Source organism: Crinia signifera, chromosome 11 (assembly GCF_055691185.1).
Source record: "Crinia signifera chromosome 11, ASM5569118v1, whole genome shotgun sequence".
Taxonomy (NCBI): domain Eukaryota; kingdom Metazoa; phylum Chordata; class Amphibia; order Anura; family Myobatrachidae; genus Crinia; species Crinia signifera.
In genome coordinates, this window is record NC_139227.1 from 32,037,126 (window position 1) to 32,056,700 (window position 19,575).

The window sequence follows — 19,575 nt, forward strand, 5'->3', positions numbered from 1 at the left end:
GTTAGCATTACTGCCTCACAGCGCTGAGGTCATGGGTTCGATCCCCACCACGGCCCTAACTGTGCGGAGTTTGTATATTCTCCCCGTGCTTGCGTGGGTTTACTCCGGGTACTCCGGTTTCCTCCCACAATCCAAAAATATACAGATAGGTTAATTGGCTTCCAACAAAAAATTAACCCTAGAATGTCTGTGTGTGTGTGTGTACATGTGGTAGGGAATATAGATTGTAAGCTCCACTGGGGCAGGGACTGATGTGAATGTTCAAATATTCTCTGTAAAGCGCTGCGTAATATGTGTGCGCTATATAAGAAACTGTTAATAAATAAATAAATACATCTACAATGGTTCGACTGGTCGCTATATAGGGCAAAGTTGGGTCTTTCCACCTTGGAAGAAAATTGAAGGAGAAAGAAATGTCCTAGTGTGTTGGTGCACCTAAAGGAATATAAGACATAAAATGTAACCTTTATTTCACATTTATTAAAAGGCTGCGAGAATATTTAAAAATAATATATAGACAAACAGTGGAATTCACACGATATTTAAAACAAAGGTGTTGAGCAGAAGGTGCACAAAGGATCTCTGTAATTCACATAAATATATATCCTGTCTTTACAGTGTGTGGCCGAGCCAAACAGTGATGTTGCTGCAGAGATATTGAACTCTTGCAGTATATTAGGTCATATGACTCAATTATAATTAGTGACTCTGTATGTCTCAATAGTCATATCTGAGCTCACTGGAGGAATGTGCATGCATGCATGCTATAAACAGTATCATACGTGATTGACACTTAGTATTCTCCTCAATGGGATGTGTATAATAACACAGTGTCAACAACGTTGTAACCTGTTAATAAGGATACCCCCTAGGGCATGTACATAGGGGATAAGACCCTGTCGCTAAACAATGCGGTCACCTATGCCTTGATGTCAAGCATGGTGCCATAGGTTTGTGCAGGGAGATCACAATAGGAGAATATGCAGCAAGTCAGTGAAGTCTCAACCCTTATAAGGGCTATCGGAACATCACACTGTCGGACACAGAATCAAAATGCATTGTAAGAAAAATAATAAATAGTATCAGAGTGCACCAAACTGCCCGCGCACCGCTAGCCGGCACGCGCTTCGCAATTAGAGCTTCTTAAGGGCCAACCCGAACGCTGTCCTGTCTGGATTTAAATACCGGTAATGGAGTATCATTGTCCAATCAGTTTGAGCATTCAAATTGCGCCTCCGGACGGTGTCCGAGCAGGTCCTGTCATGCGTATCCCAATGACGGCGTTGGTGCCCTGACAACCTCTTGTGTATGTACGTGATGATGCGTCCCTCTGCGATACCTCTGGGTTATCTCCTATGCAATTTCTCACAGTCTAGATTGTGCATGTATCTATGGTAACCTTCTCTGAAATGATAGAATCTGCTCCATTTTGAGCTCAGAGTTAGTAAAAGTAGAGATGTTATCCATCTAGGTAGACCCTCCATGTTATGTAATTTACGGTGAGTTCATAAAAGGTATAATAATTTGCAATTAACACCCTCATCATCAAACCTCATTAGTTATAATAAGTAGTCCTTGCTTGTTGGGACCAAACAAACCAAGCACCTGAGCCACAACAGTGTCAGTTTCTGTTGCTGAATTGCTTGGTATGTTAAACTTATTACTTATTATTTATTACCAAGTATTTATATATAGCGCACACATATTCCGCAGCGCTTTACAGAGAATATTTGAACATTCACATCAGTCCCTGCCCCAGTGGAGCTTACAATCTATATTCCCTACCATGTCTACATGCACGCACGCACACACGCACACACATTAAGCCTAGGGTTCATTTTGTTTGGAGCCAATTAAACTACCAGTATATTTTTTGATTGTGGGAGGAAACCGGAGTACCCGGAGTAAACCCACGCAAGAACGGTAACTGTCATGGTGGGGATCGAACCCATTACCTCAGTGCTGTGAGGCAGTAGGAACCAATTTACGGGATCCTCACGGCCATTCCGGGAGGGTAGGCAACCCTGGCAAAAATACCAAATTAATGTAGATCCAAAAACTAAAAATACAGGTTGGTGCACATCCAGGCTAAATTAGGATTTGCAGCTGAAAGTAATTTGGCGGCAAGTGGGTGTGCACCAATAGGATAGGTGTTCCATGTGCACATCATGGGCAAGTATACGTAACTGTGGACAATACAATTCTTATGTCAGACAGATCCCCTGTACATGTGATAGAACTGCGGTCTCTGTATCTGCATCATAGCTGTATATGTTATATACAGCATTTGTAGGACTCTTATCTGTCTTTGATAACTAACTTAGAGAACATTCACCTTTCCCCTAGTTCCTGAGGTGGGAGATCATTACAACAGGTTACACAGGTTACAGAGTCTGCTCAGCTCATACTGTATAAAGGACAAGTGTAACCAGGGCTGGTTTAGAAATAAACAATAATAATAATTAGAGATGTGCGGGCTCGGATTTCAGAGATCCGAGCCCCCACAGACGTCATCATTCCGAGCCCGATTCCGAGCAGCGCTCGGAGATTCCCGCCTGACTCGGTCCGTCCGCGTGATTAGAACGTCATCTCCCGGCGTCGGATTTCACGAGGGTTTATAAGCGGCTGCCGCGCCCGCCATCTTCACTCCAGTCAAGAAGTGGGTTGGGAGAGGGTGTGTTGGTGCTGCTGCTGGGGCTTAAACGAGCTTGACCTTGAGCTTTTGCAATTGCTGGTGCTGTCTCTCAGTGCTGCTGTGTAGTAGTCTAACTGTGTACTTGTAGTACTACTGTCTCCTCTGTGCGGTCTACCTCTGGTGTACTGCTGTGCTGTAATTAATTATTTTATTTGCTGGGGCTGTCTCCCTCAGTGCTGCTGTGTACTCTGTTCTCTGCTTAGGAGAACATCTAACTGTGTACTTGTAGTACTACTGTCTCCTCTGTGCGGTCTACCTCTGGTGTGCTGTGCTGCCTGTAATTAATTATTTTATTTGCTGGGGCTGTCTCCCTCAGTGCTGCTGTGCACTCTGTTCTCTGATTAGGAGAACAGTCTAACTGTGTACTTGTAGTACTACTGTCTCCTCTGTGCGGTCTACCTCTGGTGTGCTGTGCTGTAATTAATTATTTTATTTGCTGGGGCTGTCTCCCTCAGTGCTGCTGTGTACTCTGTTCTCCTCTGCTTAGAAGAACAGTCTAACTGTGTACCTGCCTGTAGTACTACTGTCTCCTCTGTGCTGGGGCATACCTCTGGTGCTGTGCTGTGCCATTTATTATATATATTAATAATTAATTAATTATATTTAATATATATATATATAGTCCACTGGTGCTGCCTGCACTGAATCTGCAAGTCTGGTGGTCTGTGGTCTGGGGCTCACAGCCTAATAAATAATACTGCCGTATATCTTATCTAGTTACCTGTGTGGTCTGGGGCTCACTGCCTAATACTGCCGTATCTACCGTCTGGTCTGGGGCTCACTGCCTAATAAAATAAAAATACTGCCGTATATCATATTATCATTATCTACCTGTGTGGTCTGGGGCTCACTGCCTAATAAATAATTAAAGGTACTCTTTACCTAGAACGGCGCCAGCGATTGAAATCGCGGTCGTCGTGGGTAAAAATCGCGGTCATCGCGGGCATCGCGGGTAAATCGGGATGGCCGCGATGCCCGCGATGACCGCGATCACCACGATTTTCCCATAGGGAACAATGTTAAAACGGCAGATTGACCGCGATTTTACTGTTAAATGCCTCAATGGACCCGATTTGGGGCCAAATAGGCCAAATTAACCCTTAAATGTCCCCCCAAATTTTTAACGCCACCCCACGATCCACGCCAACCCGAAGCGTGGCGAGCGCAGCGAGCCCGCGAGGGGCGGCGGTACGCGTCCTCCGACCTTTTCATGCCCTACTATCCACTAGGGCGTGGTGTGAGAATATAATAGTGTGGCGAGCGCAGCGAGCCACCGAGCCCGAAGCGTGGCGAGCGCAGCGAGCCCCGCGCGGGGACGCGGATACCTTCACAGGTAGACGCGTCCCCTCGCGGGCTTCACAGGTGTCCGCCTCGCCACGGACACCTGTGAAGCCCGCGAGGGGACGCGCATAACTGTGAAGGTATCCGCGTCCCCTCGCGGGGCTCGCTGCGCTCGCCACGCTTCGGGCTCGGTGGCTCGCTGCGCTCGCCACACTATTATATTCTCACACCACGCCCTAGTGGATAGTAGGGCATGAAAAGGTCGGAGGACGCGTACCGCCGCCCCTCGCGGGCTCACTGCGCTCGCCACGCTTCGGGTTGGCGTGGATCGTGGGGTGGCGTTAAAAATTTGGGGGGACATTTAAGGGTTAATGGGCTCTGTGGCCCATTTAACATTGATTCCTATGGCCAAATCGGGTGGATTGAGCCATTTAACAGTAAAATCGGGTCCATCGCGCCTTTTAACATTGATTCCTATGGGAAATCGGGAGCATCGCGTCGCGGGCATCGCGGGTACATTTATGGCCGGCCGCGACGCGACCGACACGATTTCCATGTTTAACATTGGTTTCAATGGGAAATCGCGGGCATCGCGTCGGTCGCGTCGCGGCCATACATAAATGTACCCGCGATGCCCGCGACGGGCGCCCTTCTAGGTAAAGAGTACCTAATTAAATACTGCCGTATATCTCTACCTTTGTGGTCTGGGGCTCACTGCCTAATAAATAATTAAATACTGCCGTATATCTCTACCTTTGTGGTCTGGGGCTCACTGGCTAATAAATAATTAAATACTGCCTGCCTAATAAATAATTAAATACTGCCGTATATCTCTACCTTTGTGGTCTGGGGCTCACTGCCTATACTGCCGTATGTACCGTCTGGTCTGGGGCTCACTGCCTAATAAATAAATACTGCCGTATATCTACCTGTGTGGTCTGGGGCTCACTCCTAATAAATAATTAAATACTGCCGTATATCTCTACCTTTGTGGTCTGGGGCTCACTGCCTAATAAATAATTAAATACTGCCGTATATCTCTACCTTTGTGGTCTGGGGCTCACTGCCTAATAAATAATTAAATACTGCCGTATATGTCTACCTTTGTGGTCTGGGGCTCACTGCCTATACTGCCGTATGTACCGTCTGGTCTGGGGCTCACTGCCTAATAAATAAATACTGCCGTATATCTACCTGTGTGGTCTGGGCCTCACTGCCTCATAAATAATTAAATACTGCCGTATATCTCTACCTTTGTGGTCTGGAGCTCACTGCCTAATACTGCCGTACCTGTGTGGTCTGTGGCTCTCTGCCTAATACTGCCGTACCTGTCTGGTCTGGGGCTCTCTGCCTAATACTGCCGTACCTGTCTGGTCTGGGGCTCTCTGCCTAATACTGCCGTACCTGTCTGGTCTGGGGCTCACTGCCTAATACTGCTGTATCTACCTGCCTGGTGCCTAGTACTGCCGTATCTACCACTGCAGTGTCACTCTTACATGAGCCATGTGTTTGTGTCGCACTCTTGTGTGGCTTAGCATAGTTATCCAGCTACCTCGGTGCAACCTTTCGCCCTAAAAACAATATTGTGAGGTGTGAGGTGTTCAGAATAGACTGGAAATGAGTGGAAATTAATGTTATTGAGGTTAATATAGCGTAGGAGCAAAAAAAAACCAGAAGTTCTGCGATTTTAGCAGTTTTTATGCTTTTTTAACAAAAAAATCAGAACCTAAAACCCAAGAAATCCAAACACAAAACACTTAGGAGGTGTTTTGGCATAAGCCATTAGAACCCAAAACCTCAAGGTAATCAGAACCCAAAACCCAAAACCCGAAAAGTGGCCGGTGCACATCCCTAATAATAATAATAACTATGGTGCAAGCTTCCTGCTCCCACCACCACTAACACATCAATATCGACTTTCCAGCAGCCCAGGAGAAAGTGTGGAGGTGGCGTCTTAGATGTTGAACACCTGCCGTCTGCATAAAGTTCAACAAAGATGCAGGGGAAGCTCCAGAGAAGGGGATGCAGCACAGTTCAAAATTCAAATAGGGGAATCTAACCAACTGCCATCCCAAACATTGCTGGGTGAGACGCAATGGCAGTTGGTGGCAGTGGGTGCGGCTCCCCTATTTGAATTTTTAACTGTCCTGCAGCCCCTCATCTTGAGCCACCACTGCAAGGGTGCCTCGCTCAGCTAAATAGGGCTTAGTCGACAATGGGAAGCTCAACATGAGCTTTTTTAACATTTTGTTGTCCCAAATTTCGACATAAGTCAACATGGACAACATATCAGTGTACTGAGTCTCCTTGCATGGCTCGCTGCACTCGGCACACTGTTATATTCTACCTCTATGCCGTAGTGGAAGGCAGGGTATGAGATACCACCTGTTGGCACAAGTCGGCTCAAAAAATGTGAAAAACTCATGTTGTCCTTATAACTGTCGACCTTCCCATTGTCTACCTAATGCTTGTGTCAACCTTCCAACCCTGTTGACCTTAGCCACGATTACCTATTTCCTGTGTCGACCTAAGCCCTGTTGACCTTTAGTGGTCAACCTAATGTATGTCCACCTTCATAGTGTCAACCAAGAGACTGTTTCCTAGTGAAAATATTCTAATTTAAAAGAAAAGCAAAAAATAAAAATAGAGTAACTGCAAACCTGTGCAAAACCATGCTGCACTGCAGGTGGGGCAGATGTAATGTGTGCAGAGAGTTAGATTTGGATGGGGTATGCCCAAACTGAAATCTAAATTGCAGTGTAAAAATAAAGCTGCCTAACATTTGTGGGCTACATGTAAAAGCAGCCAGTATTTTCTCTCCATGGAAAAAATATAAACTTATTGCTCTCCTTCCATGGCAGCATGGTTTGTTACTGTTACAAAGTTCCTGGCTTCTTTTTTTTTTGCTTTAGTTCCAAATCAGAATAAGGCCCTCTATGCGTTATACAATAATATTAATCCTGCCATTGATCAGATACATACATATATTCTATATAGTTATACAATAGAAGTTAAAGATCAATATATGACAATACATAAACAATTAGAAATGAAGAGTGTATTAAATGGAGTAACATTTACCAATGGGGAATGGTACAGTATGTCATTAAAGCACCCGTATTAATTAGAAAGTTTCTCTAATAATTGCCAGTTTCCTGAGATACAAATCCAATAATAAGTATTATTATATATATCATATTTAAATCTAAATTAATAGAACATATTTTTATGTTTTTCATGGCAAATAATATTGTTAAACACAAGGCACTGCAATGGGGACAAGTACACCGCTATGCTATGCTAATATTTTTCTTACCTTCAACGTTACTTTTTGTGTCTGGTTTATTTAGCAGATAGCCTTAATATGTATACTACACTACACTCATACATGGAATTGCCTGGTTTATAGTAACTCTGGTCGAACAAGTTTGTGAATCATTGTTAGTCAGGGAGTAACTTGAGTGGAATATAAGCCTTTAAAATAAATGTACTAATGGCAGAACTTCGGGTCTAATAATGAAGTTCAGATATCATTAAGGGTGAGTTTGGCTAATTTTTACACCGATGCAGTGGCGTAACTATAGCACCGCAGCCCCCGCCACCGCGGGGGGGCGCTGTGCATATGGGGGCGCCGGGGGCTGCGGTGCTATAGTTACACCTTCCCCCAATCCCCCGCAGGCTTACCTATTTCGCTGGTCCCGGCGGCTCCGTTCTTCTGCTGAGGACCACCACAAAATGGCCGCCCCCATATAGCAGACAGTTCTCTGAAACTGTCTGCTGTTTGGGGGCGGCCATTTTGTTGTGGTCCTCAGCAGAAGAACGGAGCCGCCAGGACCAGCGCGAAAGGTAAGGCTGCGGGGGATTGGGGGGGTTTGAATGGGCGGCGGGGGGCGCCCCCCTAATGGCGGGGGGGGCGCCCAAAACGTAGCTACGCCGCTGCACCGATGAGATGGGTTTGTTCTGATTAACCCTCTCACTTCTAATTGTCCCTCATACCCAGGTGGGTCCTGACATGAATCTATAGTTTGTGTTGTGCTTGAGAATTCGGACACCGCTTCTTATATACAGTATGAGGTACAATTCTTTAACAATATGAGGCAGGATGTAATGGAGTTTGGGATTGCTGGGGGTGTTGGACGATCTTGGATGTTTTTAAAGGGGCCATCATGTGCAAGGAAACCTATGCCTTGTAAATGAATGCCCCTTTAAAAAAACATGAGAAATTGTCTGGCATCCTTCACAGCTGATGCAAGTGGCTCGCCTTGACCAACTTGGATTTTCAAAAATTGTGCTGGGGTGAACCAATCATAGCTTGCCGCATCATTGCATCAGCTAATATTAGCCTGTGTGACTGGAGAGGCAGTCCAACGGCGGTGGAGGTGCGATAAAGAGCAATACAGTACACTGTGGAAGTCCGCCCACCAGTTGAGCTCAAGGTGGGCATAGGACATGCAAAAGAGCTTAAAGGTTTCTTCACACTGGGTAAAGAGCTGAGAAGATGCCGTAGGAGGCGATGGCCAAGCAAAAGCGGTACCTGCTGTGATGCCCCTAGCAGGTGCCGCTCATAGACCCCTGCATCATGTGCCTAGTGGGAAATCCGTCACTGGCGGGGCACCCGTGCTACATGAATGGCCGCTCTTAAGATAAAGAAGAGGGGGGAGGGGAATGGAGTAGAATCTGTAGTGCACAGAGCTCATAGAACATTCTAGTTAATGAAAGATTAGATTATGAACACTATGGCCCTTATTCTGATCGGTGCGGCCGGATCCGAATATGCGGCCAGCACCGTGCGTCCTAAACCCCGCCTTCCATACGGATCGCCAACTCCGTCCGTACGCGGTAAGAAGCTGTTCGAACGGACCGCACGTGTATTTCTCATGAATACACCTCCTCCATCTCAGGGAACCTTCCCCATCATTCGATGGTCGCAGACCATCGAATGCAGGACCGAGTGGCCAGGCAGCTCCCGCAACCTTAGACCACACGGGCATTTCTCCGTGCAAAAGCAGGGATCTGGGCGGGCAGCTGACATCCGGCAATGTCATATGTCCGCCCCCTACACGTGCGTCATGGCCGCATTACCATACGTACGCCCAGCGTTTTCATAGGAACGCCCATGAAACGCGGGGTGTAAACATATGGTAATGAGCCCAAACAGCCCTTCATGCCCCTCTCCACCCCCTGTTCGTAGTGTACACATTTCATGCGGAATGTGGCCGTGCGTCCCGCTCGCACATGCGCAGAGACGCCTCTGCACATGCGCAGACACAAAACATCGGCGGCACGAACGCACGCGGATATTACCGCACCAACCAGAATAAGGGCCTATAAGTGAAGCAATACAATAAAATGTTAATTACTAAGGTTCTTCCTATAACAAGCCATAGTGATTTTTAAAAAAAACTCTCCATTGTTTAAAACAAATCTGTTTATTTGCTGATGATAACTCCGTCCTTTCTATTATACCAGTTCCCCATGATTCAGCATAATTGTTATATTGTTTCGGCTCCCTGAAATAAATATGCAGCAGAATATGTCGCCAAACGTGGTCAGAGATAAAAGAAATTCACCGGGTCCAGAAATAAGATTCCATTGTGTGTCAGCTGCCGCATAGAAAGCTGGCTGCACTCTGATAATAAGGAGTGGGTAGATAAGAGAGGGCACGTCGACCGAGGGGAGCTGAACACTTAAAGCAGAGACAGATTGCGTTGGGCAGAATATTTATTGCACTAAAACTTTTGTGCTACAATTTCAAAAGTTTGCAGAGGATTGGAAAGCCCTGACGATGGCATCAGCAGATGCCCGCCTCAGTAGATGGCATGATTGACTCCTGCTGCCAGTTTTTTAAAGTGTCAAAAGAAATGTCAGAGAGGGGTAAAGATAAGCGTTCTGTCGTCTCAGGAGGATAATTGATCTACTAGATGAGATGGCGGTGGCAGAGGAAGAGGAAAGGAGTTTAAAGAGACTCCAGTCGTTCATCGCTGATTTTTGAGAAAGCAATTCAGCTGGCGCACAACCGGCAAATGATAAAGAAGAACAGAATATGGAATGTTAAAAAGGAAAGTGCTTTAAATAATTTCAGGAATTACCTAGGATGTTGATGGAGGAGATGTGGCAGAATCAAAGGTTCTAGTGACATCACGGAGATACAGGAACATGTGACAAGTGACATTCCCTCCAAAAAATTACTTTAATGTGTGACCTGAAATTGCACTATAAGCATAGAATGATCACTGTTCCGTCCTTAATAAATACAAAAAAACGGTACTTGTGTATTATCACGGCGCCCACTACGCCGTTTGCGTAGAGGGCTATTCACGGTAGTGAAATCGCATTGCAGAGGATACCATATTGTATGGCATGCGATGCGATGCAATGCAATGCGATTTTCCTATCTAATGTATTCACTGCTCTGTGTCAGTGAATCCATTAAAAAGATAAGGTGAAATAAAAAATCGCATCGCATGTCATTATTGTATGGCATGCGATATGATGGTGTGCGATAAAAAAACGCATCCCATCGCATCGCATGCCATTATTGTATGGCATGCGATACGATGAGATATCGGTTCTGATGGAACCTATAATAATGCCAGTTAATGTCCTATACCATTAAATGACATATCATTTCATTTATTCCCCCCCCCCTTTATTCACGTCATCCCGAAGCGTGGCGAGCAGAGTGAGCACTGCCTGTGGCGGCGATACACGTCCGACCGACCTTTTCATACCCCCACTATCCTTGTCGGTGTGGAGTTGATTTTATATAGTGTGGCAAGCGCAGCGAGCCACCGAGCCCGAAGCGTGGCGAGCTGACGCATAATACATGTAACATAATACGCGTGCGCTCGCCACGCTTCAGGCACGGTGGCTCGCTGCGCTTGCTGCACTATAAAGAATCAACTCCACGCTGACGTGGATAGTGGGGGTATAAAAAGGTCGGACGGACGCGTACCGCCGCCCCTAGCGGACTCGCTGCGCTCGCCACGCTTCGGGATCACGTCGATACTGGGGGGGTGCCTTAAACAATGACATTATGGGTGACATTCTATGGGATGCGATTTTGCTTATTTTGCGGTAATTAGACCACAAAATGGCGATATCGCATTTTTCATAGAAATCGCAAATTTAATGTGATGCGCGCAGGGACTGAAATCGCATATTATGTGCGTTAAGGTATGCTGAATAAAAATGCGACTAGGTAGTGACTAGGGGTCCCCCGTATTTTAAGAACCAGCACCGGACACAACCAGCCAGCAGGGTAATGCCACAGCCGGGGGGAACTTATTATATAAGCTCCCGCGGCCAAAGCATTAACCCCCTGGCTGGTCAGCATGGGCAGGGGTCCTGGGGAAGTGGGGACCCCCCCCAATGAAGGGGTCGGTCCCTGGATCCTGGGTCCGTCCTCCGGGGCTCCAGGGCAGAAGAGTCCGGTTCCGGGGCCTTGGTCCTGGTTCCGGGGCTGGTCCTGGGGTTCCGGGGCTCCTGGGCTGCAGAATCCGGGGTCCGGGATCCGAGGTAGTCCCCAGGGGTACCTAAGGAAGCAAATCCAACTTACCTGGTCCCCGGCGGCGACCTTGGACTCCTCACCGGTGACTGCGCTTCTCCCATCTGGTACCCGGCTTGCAGGACTTTGACCGGCGCTGAGATGTTTCCTCCTCGGCGTCTCTGCACAGAATGATTTCTTGGCCAATCAGGAGCCAAGAAAGTCGGCTCCTGATTGGCCAGAAATCATTCTAACTAGAGACGCCGAGGAGGAAACATCTCTGCTCTAGATGCGCTGAGATGTTACTTCCTCGGCGTCTGTATTCAGAATGATTTCTGGCCAATCAGGAGCCGACTTTCTCGGCTCCTGATTGGCCAGAAATCATTCTGTGCAGAGACGCCGAGGAGGAAACATCTCAGCGCCGGTCAAAGTCCTGCAAGCCGGGTACCAGATGGGAGAAGCGCAGTCACCGGTGAGGAGTCCGAGGTCGCCGCCGGGGACCAGGTAAGTTGGATTTGCTTCCTTAGGTACCCCTGGGGACTACCTCGGATCCCGGACCCCGGATTCTGCAGCCCAGGAGCCCCGGAACCCCAGGACCAGCCCCGGAACCAGGACCAAGGCCCCGGAACCGGACTCTTCTGCCCTGGAGCCCCGGAGGACGGACCCAGGATCCAGGGACCGACCTACGGGCTCAAGGTAGGTAAGTATCAGTGTGTGTGTGTTTTGTGTGTATTAAAGTTTTATTTCACAGTGTGTCAGTGTGATTTTGTGCACTATTTTTTGCACTGCAGAACTACAAGTGCCAGCGGGCCCTTTAATGCCCCGCATGCTGGGACTTGTGGTTCCCCAAGTCCCAGCATGCGGGGTAGGCTTGCTGGGACTGATAGTTCGCCAGTATAAAACAATAGTTTTAATTCTTTTTTTTTACACAAATCATCAGCCCGATGCCCACCGCCCAGGGGCATCGGGGACAGCCCCGGACTATCAGCATGGGCTGGTAAGTCCTGGAGGGGGGGGGACCCCTTCATTGGGGGGGTCCCCACTTCCCCAGGACCCCTGCCCATGCTGACCAGCCAGGGGGTTAATGCTTATATAATAAGTTTCCCCCGGCTGTGGCATTACCCTGCTGGCTGGTTGTGTCCGGTGCTGGTTCTTAAAATACGGGGGACCCCTAGTCACTTTGTCCCCCGTATTTTGGGAACCAGCACCGGACCTTAAGTCTGGTGCTGGTTTCATAAAATCAAGGGGACCCCTATTTGTCGGGGACCCTGATTTTATGTCACCAGCACCGGCTCAGTGAGCCCGGGGCTGGTTATACTCGGGCGGGGGACCCCGCGCTCGTTTTTTTTTTTACACTTTGCGCTGTCCTGCAAATGTGCGATTTTCAGACATGAAAATCGCACATTTTCAGGACTAAATACAGCGCACCACTTCGCTGCAAATCGCCCCTCTTCGCACTTTTCAGCCTCCAATGCGCATCACATGAAATATGCGCATTTTGACTGAAAAATGCGAATTTAAAATAGGCGATTTGCGGCGATACAGGGTGCGAATTAAACATGCGCATTTAGCGCATCCCATAGAATGTCACCCTATGGGTGAATTTTAATAGGATGAGAGATTCAGAAAGTGAGAGATTTGGGAAGAAATCTCCAGGTTTTTTTAAAGCGGCAATCATTTACACGGCAAAACCAATTTTATTTTGCAGTGTAAATGATTGCCGCTTTAAAAAACCTGGAGATTTCTTCCCAAATCTCTCACTTCCTGAATCTCTCATCCTCTTAAATCTCACCCTATATGTAATTTAATGGTATAGCACATTAAATGCATTATAGGTGTCAAAATCTTTTGCATACGTAGTAAATACGTAGTAAAATCGGGCGCCGTGATAATACACAAGTACCCAAAAAACAGATATCAGACCGTGGGTCTGATTCAGACCTATTGGCTAGGCTGCATATACTCGCAGCCTAGTGAACAGATAAGCATCACCCCGCTGAATGCATCGGTTAAGGGGAACAGACTCACATGCGCTATTGGAAAGTCCAGTGAAATGTTCGGGTGGTCTCCACATCCTCAGTTTTATCAATGTAGATGTTTCTCATAGTTTACAAACGAGTTCATATACAGAGAACACAAAAAATTATCATAGTGTGATATTGTTATGAAATATTCACACCTGGCGCACAGGAACATAATGGTGTCGCTATCCAGGTTTTGTAGGTCCTGGGTTTTCTTACAATGGGCACCACACATGTGAAGAGGAAAGATAGTATGTGCTCACACATACAGTATTCTTGTGTCATGAAAGCTGGTATACACATAAAGGTTTCTTTAGTCTCTCCTCTCGTATCACAGCAGAACATCCATATTTATTTACAGTTTCTTATATAGCGCAGCATATTCCATACGCATAGTGCAAGAAGAATAGGCAAATATAAGTAACAAAACAGATTTAATAGCCATTAAAAAATAAAAAATATTAAAACACTGAGGTTCAGGCGTGATGTAAAGTGATTACACGGCACACAATATAAGATGTGACCCGGGTGAAAAATATAGCAGCTGAGTGTTTAGACACGCACAACGCATACTAGAATCAACACGTTTCAGATGACTCATGCTGCTTTCCCACTGCCTACCCGGGTAAAGACCCGTTTTTTTTTTAAATGGGTCTTTACCCGGGTAAGAGCCACAAAGACCCTTTCCCACTGCAGCTTTTAAACGGTAAATTACCGTTTAAAAGCAGTAAATGTCCCATTCACACTCACCCGTGTAAACCACAAAGCAACACGTTTAAACTCTCTAGTAAACCTTGCCTGTCATTAAAAACATCACATGCACTAATCATGTTCTTAACCTTTATTATTATTTCTAAATACCGTTTAAAACCCTTTCCCATTGCCAAAAAACCGGCTCTTACACGGGTAAAACACTGCTTTTTACCCGGTTAACAAATACCGGTATTTGTTACCCGGGTAAAGCAACCTGGAGCTTTCCCACTGCAGCTCTAGCCGTTTAAAAAGGCTAAAAAAACGGCATTTTACCATGTAAAGCCTGCAGTGGGAAAGGGGCAATAGTGTCTGTACAGTATTCCTTTATTTATAGATACAATATCATATTGAGTGCTATAAAAGCTCTTCAGTTGTTTGTATTTCAAGGTATAACATGTTAAAAAAACTTTGCATTGTGGGTAAAACAGGAAAATAACAACAAAGATACAAAATATATACTTAACCAACAGAAACAAATGAAAATAAAAGCCGTGATTGCAGGGCCGGTGCAAGGCATCTAGGCGCCCTAGGCAAACCTACAGGATACCGCCCCCCCCCCCCCCTCTCGCCCCCACCCCCCACATACACAATTGACTTAACATTTTTACTATATTTTTAGATTAACAACATAATCGCCGCACAGTAGGAGCCAAACATTACATTAAGTTGCACAATAGGAGTCAAACATCACATTATGCTGCACAGTAGGGGCCAAAAATCACATTACGCCGCACAGTAGGGGCCACAAATCACACTATGCCACACAGTAGGACCCAAAAATCACATTATGACACACAGTATTAGCCAAACATCACATTATGCTGCACAGTAGGGGCCACAAATCACATGCCACACAGTAGGGGCCACAAATCACATTATGACACACAGTAGGAGCCAAACGTCACATTATGCTGCACAGTAGGGCCCAAAAATCACATTACACCACACAGTAGGAACCAGGCCGGAGATTCAAGGAAGCATTGCTCTCTGAGTGTGCCTACAGTAGGTGTCTTTCTGAGCACAGAACGGTCCTTTGTCCCCCACATCCAGTTTCTCTCGAAATACTCTTACATGCATCTGAGAATAAATATGTGTTTATCTCACACTACATAATGCAAAAATATGAATTCATGCCCTCATTATCTCCAGAATTGACTATTGCAGTCTCTTGTTCTTCTACTGCTGTGCCACTGTATCAGTCCCTACATCATAGGGAGATGAGATGCTGTCAGGCACTTCGGGGTGGGGACAGACTCTAATCTCATCAAGCCCGGCCAGTTCCAACCAGTTCTAATCAGATATTGAGGCAAAAAGGAAATAATTTTCAGGGGTATTTAACATGGCGTCATAGCTGGAACACAGGCCCCAATCACATTCTCTCTAAGTAGTTGCCATAAACATCAGGTTCACATATAGCCCACGGGGAATGCCTTTCTCCAGGCTGGCTGCTGCATAGAGGTAAGCAAGGTGCAGGGGCGGATTGGGATTTTAAACCAGCCCGGGAAATTTCTCAAAGCAGCCCTAATGAGGGTGGGATCTCATGAGGGGCATGGTCAGTCAAGGGGGAGGGGATACGCCCACCTCATATATCACTTCTCCCCTCCAGGCTGACTACGCCCCCACCACAGTGAGGGCTATTTCGCACGCTCCGGCCCCTGCCGGGCGGCAAAACCCCGCACGGCGAAAAGCTGTGCCGCACACCGTAGTTAATAATGGACACAATTATGTTGCAGCCGGATCCCACCACTGGGAACTCCTGAATGCGGCACGGATTCTTGGCCGTGCGGGGTTTCGCCGCCCGATAGTAGCCGGAGCGTGTGAAATAGCCCTTATGCTGCAGGCCAGGGTGTATGAAAGATTAGGGTTAGGCTGCGGAAGGGGGGATGAATGTATAGTGTTAGGCTGTGTGTGTGTGGAAAGGGTTACTCTGTGTACTGTATGTGTGTAGATAGGATTAGGCGTATGTGTGTGTGTGGATAGGGTTAGGCTATGGGTGTGTTTATATGGATACGGTTAGGCTACATGGGGGTGGGGTGTGTAGTAGCTACTAACCTGGCCTTCACGTGGTTGAAAGGAGCCTGCTTTTTGGGAAGATGCACCGGACCGGGTTTACTTCATGTCACTGCACTCCAGCTCTGGAAACATAGAATGTGACGGCAGATAAGAACCACTTGGCCCATCTAGTCTGCCCCTTTTTTAAACATGTTACCTCAAACCATATTTGATCCTTATTTTTTTGTAAGGATATCAATATGCCTATCCCAAGCATATCTCCGGCGGGGACCTCTGGTTCCCGGGATCCTTTTCATGAAGCCTTGGCACCTCTCTCTCACACACCCATACAGTCCTCCGTCTTGCTTTTCTCCCCCCTGCACAGTCAGCCACACAACCCAGTCAGGGCCTGCAGCCGTACAGAGCACCCCACACCGGCGCAGCTCAGGCCAGCATGCAAACACTGCAGCGCTCCCTGCTGGAGAGCAGAGGGAGGAGGATGGAGCCCTGGTCCAGGGCCCAGCCAGCGGGGAGAGCAGCCGGTTCTAATGTATTATGGGCCAGCCAGGGCCAATCTGCCCATCGATGTACTGATATCTACGGATAGACACAAATACACACTGATGTACTGATCCACAGATCCATACTGATGTACTGATATACACTTTAGTAATATATACCAAAATATACTGATACACAGTGGTGCAGCACAAGTTGCTACCTGCTCGTGAGGATAGAGGGCGGGATGTTCTAACATCCGCCGCCCCCCTCGACCGGCCACCGCATTCTTAATGATCGCTCATGCTCTAACATATGCAATCATTAACACAAGGGACAGCTCTTACGATGAGAGCTGTCCCTTGCGATGCGGCCACGGTGCTGGACTTCCGGGTCTGAGACCCGGGAGTCCGTCTGCGCAAGTGCAGAGCACGGCACCGGCCGCAGGGCATGCAGGGAGGGATCCGTGATGGATCCCTCACACAACGCTGCAGTAAAAAGCCCATAGGCTTCTGCAGGTAATCGCCAGCTTTTGCTGGTGATTCCATCCGCAGCGCTGCCACTGCGGAGGGGGGTTAGAGAATATAGAAATGCAGTAAAAACACAGATAACTGGGTTTTTACCGCATTTCTGGGTTAGAGCATCCCACCCAGAAAGATGCAGAGGAAGCAGAGATACACAGGCCAGTAAGGAAGGTATAGGGAGATGTAGGAATAGAAAGACTGTAGAGAGGTTAAAGAGGGATGCCGGGGCAGTAGGGAGGGGATAGAGAAATTTGGGGCGGTAGGGAGGGGATAGAGAGATTTGGGGCGGTAGGGTGGGGATAGTGAGACACGGGGCGGTAGGTAAGAAATAGTGAGATGCGGAGCGGAAGGGTGGGGATAGTGAGATGCGGGGTGGTAGGTAAGGGGTAGTGAGACTTGTGGGTAGGGATGACATAGTGAGACGCAGGATGGAAGAGTGGGCATAGTGAGATGCACAACGCTAGGAAGGGTGTAGTGAGATGCAGGGCCAGTGGCATAGCTACATATGTAGCGGGACCAGCTCAGCGCTCACTGCTGACTCAGTCGTCTGTCAGTTCAGCCGCTTGGGGGAGCGGCGCCAGCAGGGTCTATGGTGGGCGCCGCTGGCTGAACTGACAGACGACTGAGTCAGCAGTGAGCGCTGAGCTGGTCCCGCTCTGTGCATATCTAATGAGCGGGGACCCAGCGCAGTGTATATTTAATGAGCGGGTCCCCCTCTGTGCATATGCTCAGAGCTAACTGCTGCCTGGGTCAGCTAAGCCAGCGGCGCCCATAGTTAATCTCCTCGCCCCTTCTTGGGTTAAGGGGGTGAGGCGGCACCAGATATTTTTTGGCAGGGGGGAGAAAAGTTTCTAACTACGCCACTGCACAGGGCAGGAGGGAGGGCATAGTATAATGCAGGGCAGGAGGTGGGTTGTAGTGAGACGCAGGGCGCTAGGGTTGGCTTAGTGAGACGGAGGGTGCTAGCGATTATGTAGTGAGATGCAGGGATGGTGTGGTGAGATGCAGGGTGCTACGGATGATGACTTTTTGAGACACAGGGCACTAGGGAAGATGTAGTAAATTGCAGGGAAATAGGAAAGGCATAGAGAGAGATAGACACAGGGGCGAGATCCATGTGACACACACTGACACTCCACACACACTGTAAACACACCTTGCCTTCTACTTCCTGGCTGCTGGGATACTAGTCTGCTCCTTTTCTTGCACCATCAGGGCAGGGCTCCATATAATGGTATCCTGCTTCAGTCAGACATAGGGTGAGCTGGAAGGTTGCTGCAGTGCTCAGTCAAAGGTCACCGTACCCATGCAAAGTCAGGGGCGTGGCCTAATCACGGACCTCCGTGGCCACGCCCCTTTTATGAAAACAAGCTCCTTCAATGTAGGAGGAGCAGCAGGCAGGCACATTAAGCAGACCTGGAGAGGGGACAGGGACCCGGCCAGTGGCAGATGAATTATCACAAAACTGCCACTGAGCCAAGATACACACTCTGACACAGTTCCGTGTAGCTCCGCCCCCTCCATTTCCATGTAGCTCCGCTCACTGTGGAGTGTGGAATCCGTGTAGCTCCCCGCCGAGTCTGTGTAGGCTAGCTCCGTCCCCTGAAGCCTGCAGTTCAGTCAGTGTACAGTGTACCGCAGCCTGACAGGAGGCTGAGGTAGCCCGACAGACAGGCTGAAGCAGCCCAAATAGAGGGGGCGAGGGGCCGAGGGACCGGCCCGCCGGGAATCTACACGGTGTCCTGGCATCCCAATCCGCCCCTGGCAAGGTGCTATACTGCACAGGCAAACTCTTTTGTCCTGTGTGACTTTTGGCCGGGTGTCCAGCGCACGGGGGGGGGGAGGGGGTTGGGGGGGAGGGACGACGACAGGACAGGCTGGGGACCAAATAATTACTTACACAATAGCTGCACTTGTTGCTGTAGTCGTCTGATTGAGTCGGCAGGCAGCTTCTTCTTGATCCTCTCCTCTGCGGACTGCGGCAGCGTGCTTGGTAGCTTCCTGCTGCTGCTACTGCTGCTGGCTGGCTCACTACCGCCCTCCAGTGGCCGGCGCCCTAGGCAAATGCCTAACCTTGCCTAGTGGTGGCGCCGGCCCTGCGTGATTTGCTACAGGTGTTACACCCAAATAGTGATGTTAACTATTTCAGTTTTAGGCCTGATTCAGACCGGTTTGCTAGGCTGCGTATTTATTCTGGCCGCAGATCGCAAAAAATGGGGCAGCGCTGATGTCATGTGACGCTTTGATTGTGCAGGGGAACACCCGGCACTTTTATGGGGACACAGATTAATAGGGCACCAGTACATAAAGTGGTCACACCATGAT

The 19,575-nt window shown here is 48.1% G+C and overlaps 1 protein-coding gene across 4 annotated transcripts in view; it reads right to left on the reverse strand.

Moving 5' to 3' along the window:
• The window catches only part of OSGIN1 (oxidative stress induced growth inhibitor 1), a 101,682-nt gene extending 82,415 nt beyond the window's left edge, over positions 1 to 19,267 (reverse strand). For 3 of the 4 annotated variants that reach the window (XM_083163981.1, XM_083163982.1, XM_083163978.1), the window contains exons 1-2: positions 19,151 to 19,267; positions 16,289 to 16,371 (exon numbers count right to left, since the gene is read on the reverse strand). The gene's annotated coding sequence lies outside the window, so the exon portion shown is untranslated. Of the gene's footprint in view, positions 1 to 16,288; positions 16,372 to 18,406; positions 18,482 to 19,150 lie in introns of those variants that run through there. The other variant, XM_083163979.1, reaches the window with a different exon arrangement.
• Between the last annotated feature and the right edge of the window lie 308 nt (positions 19,268 to 19,575).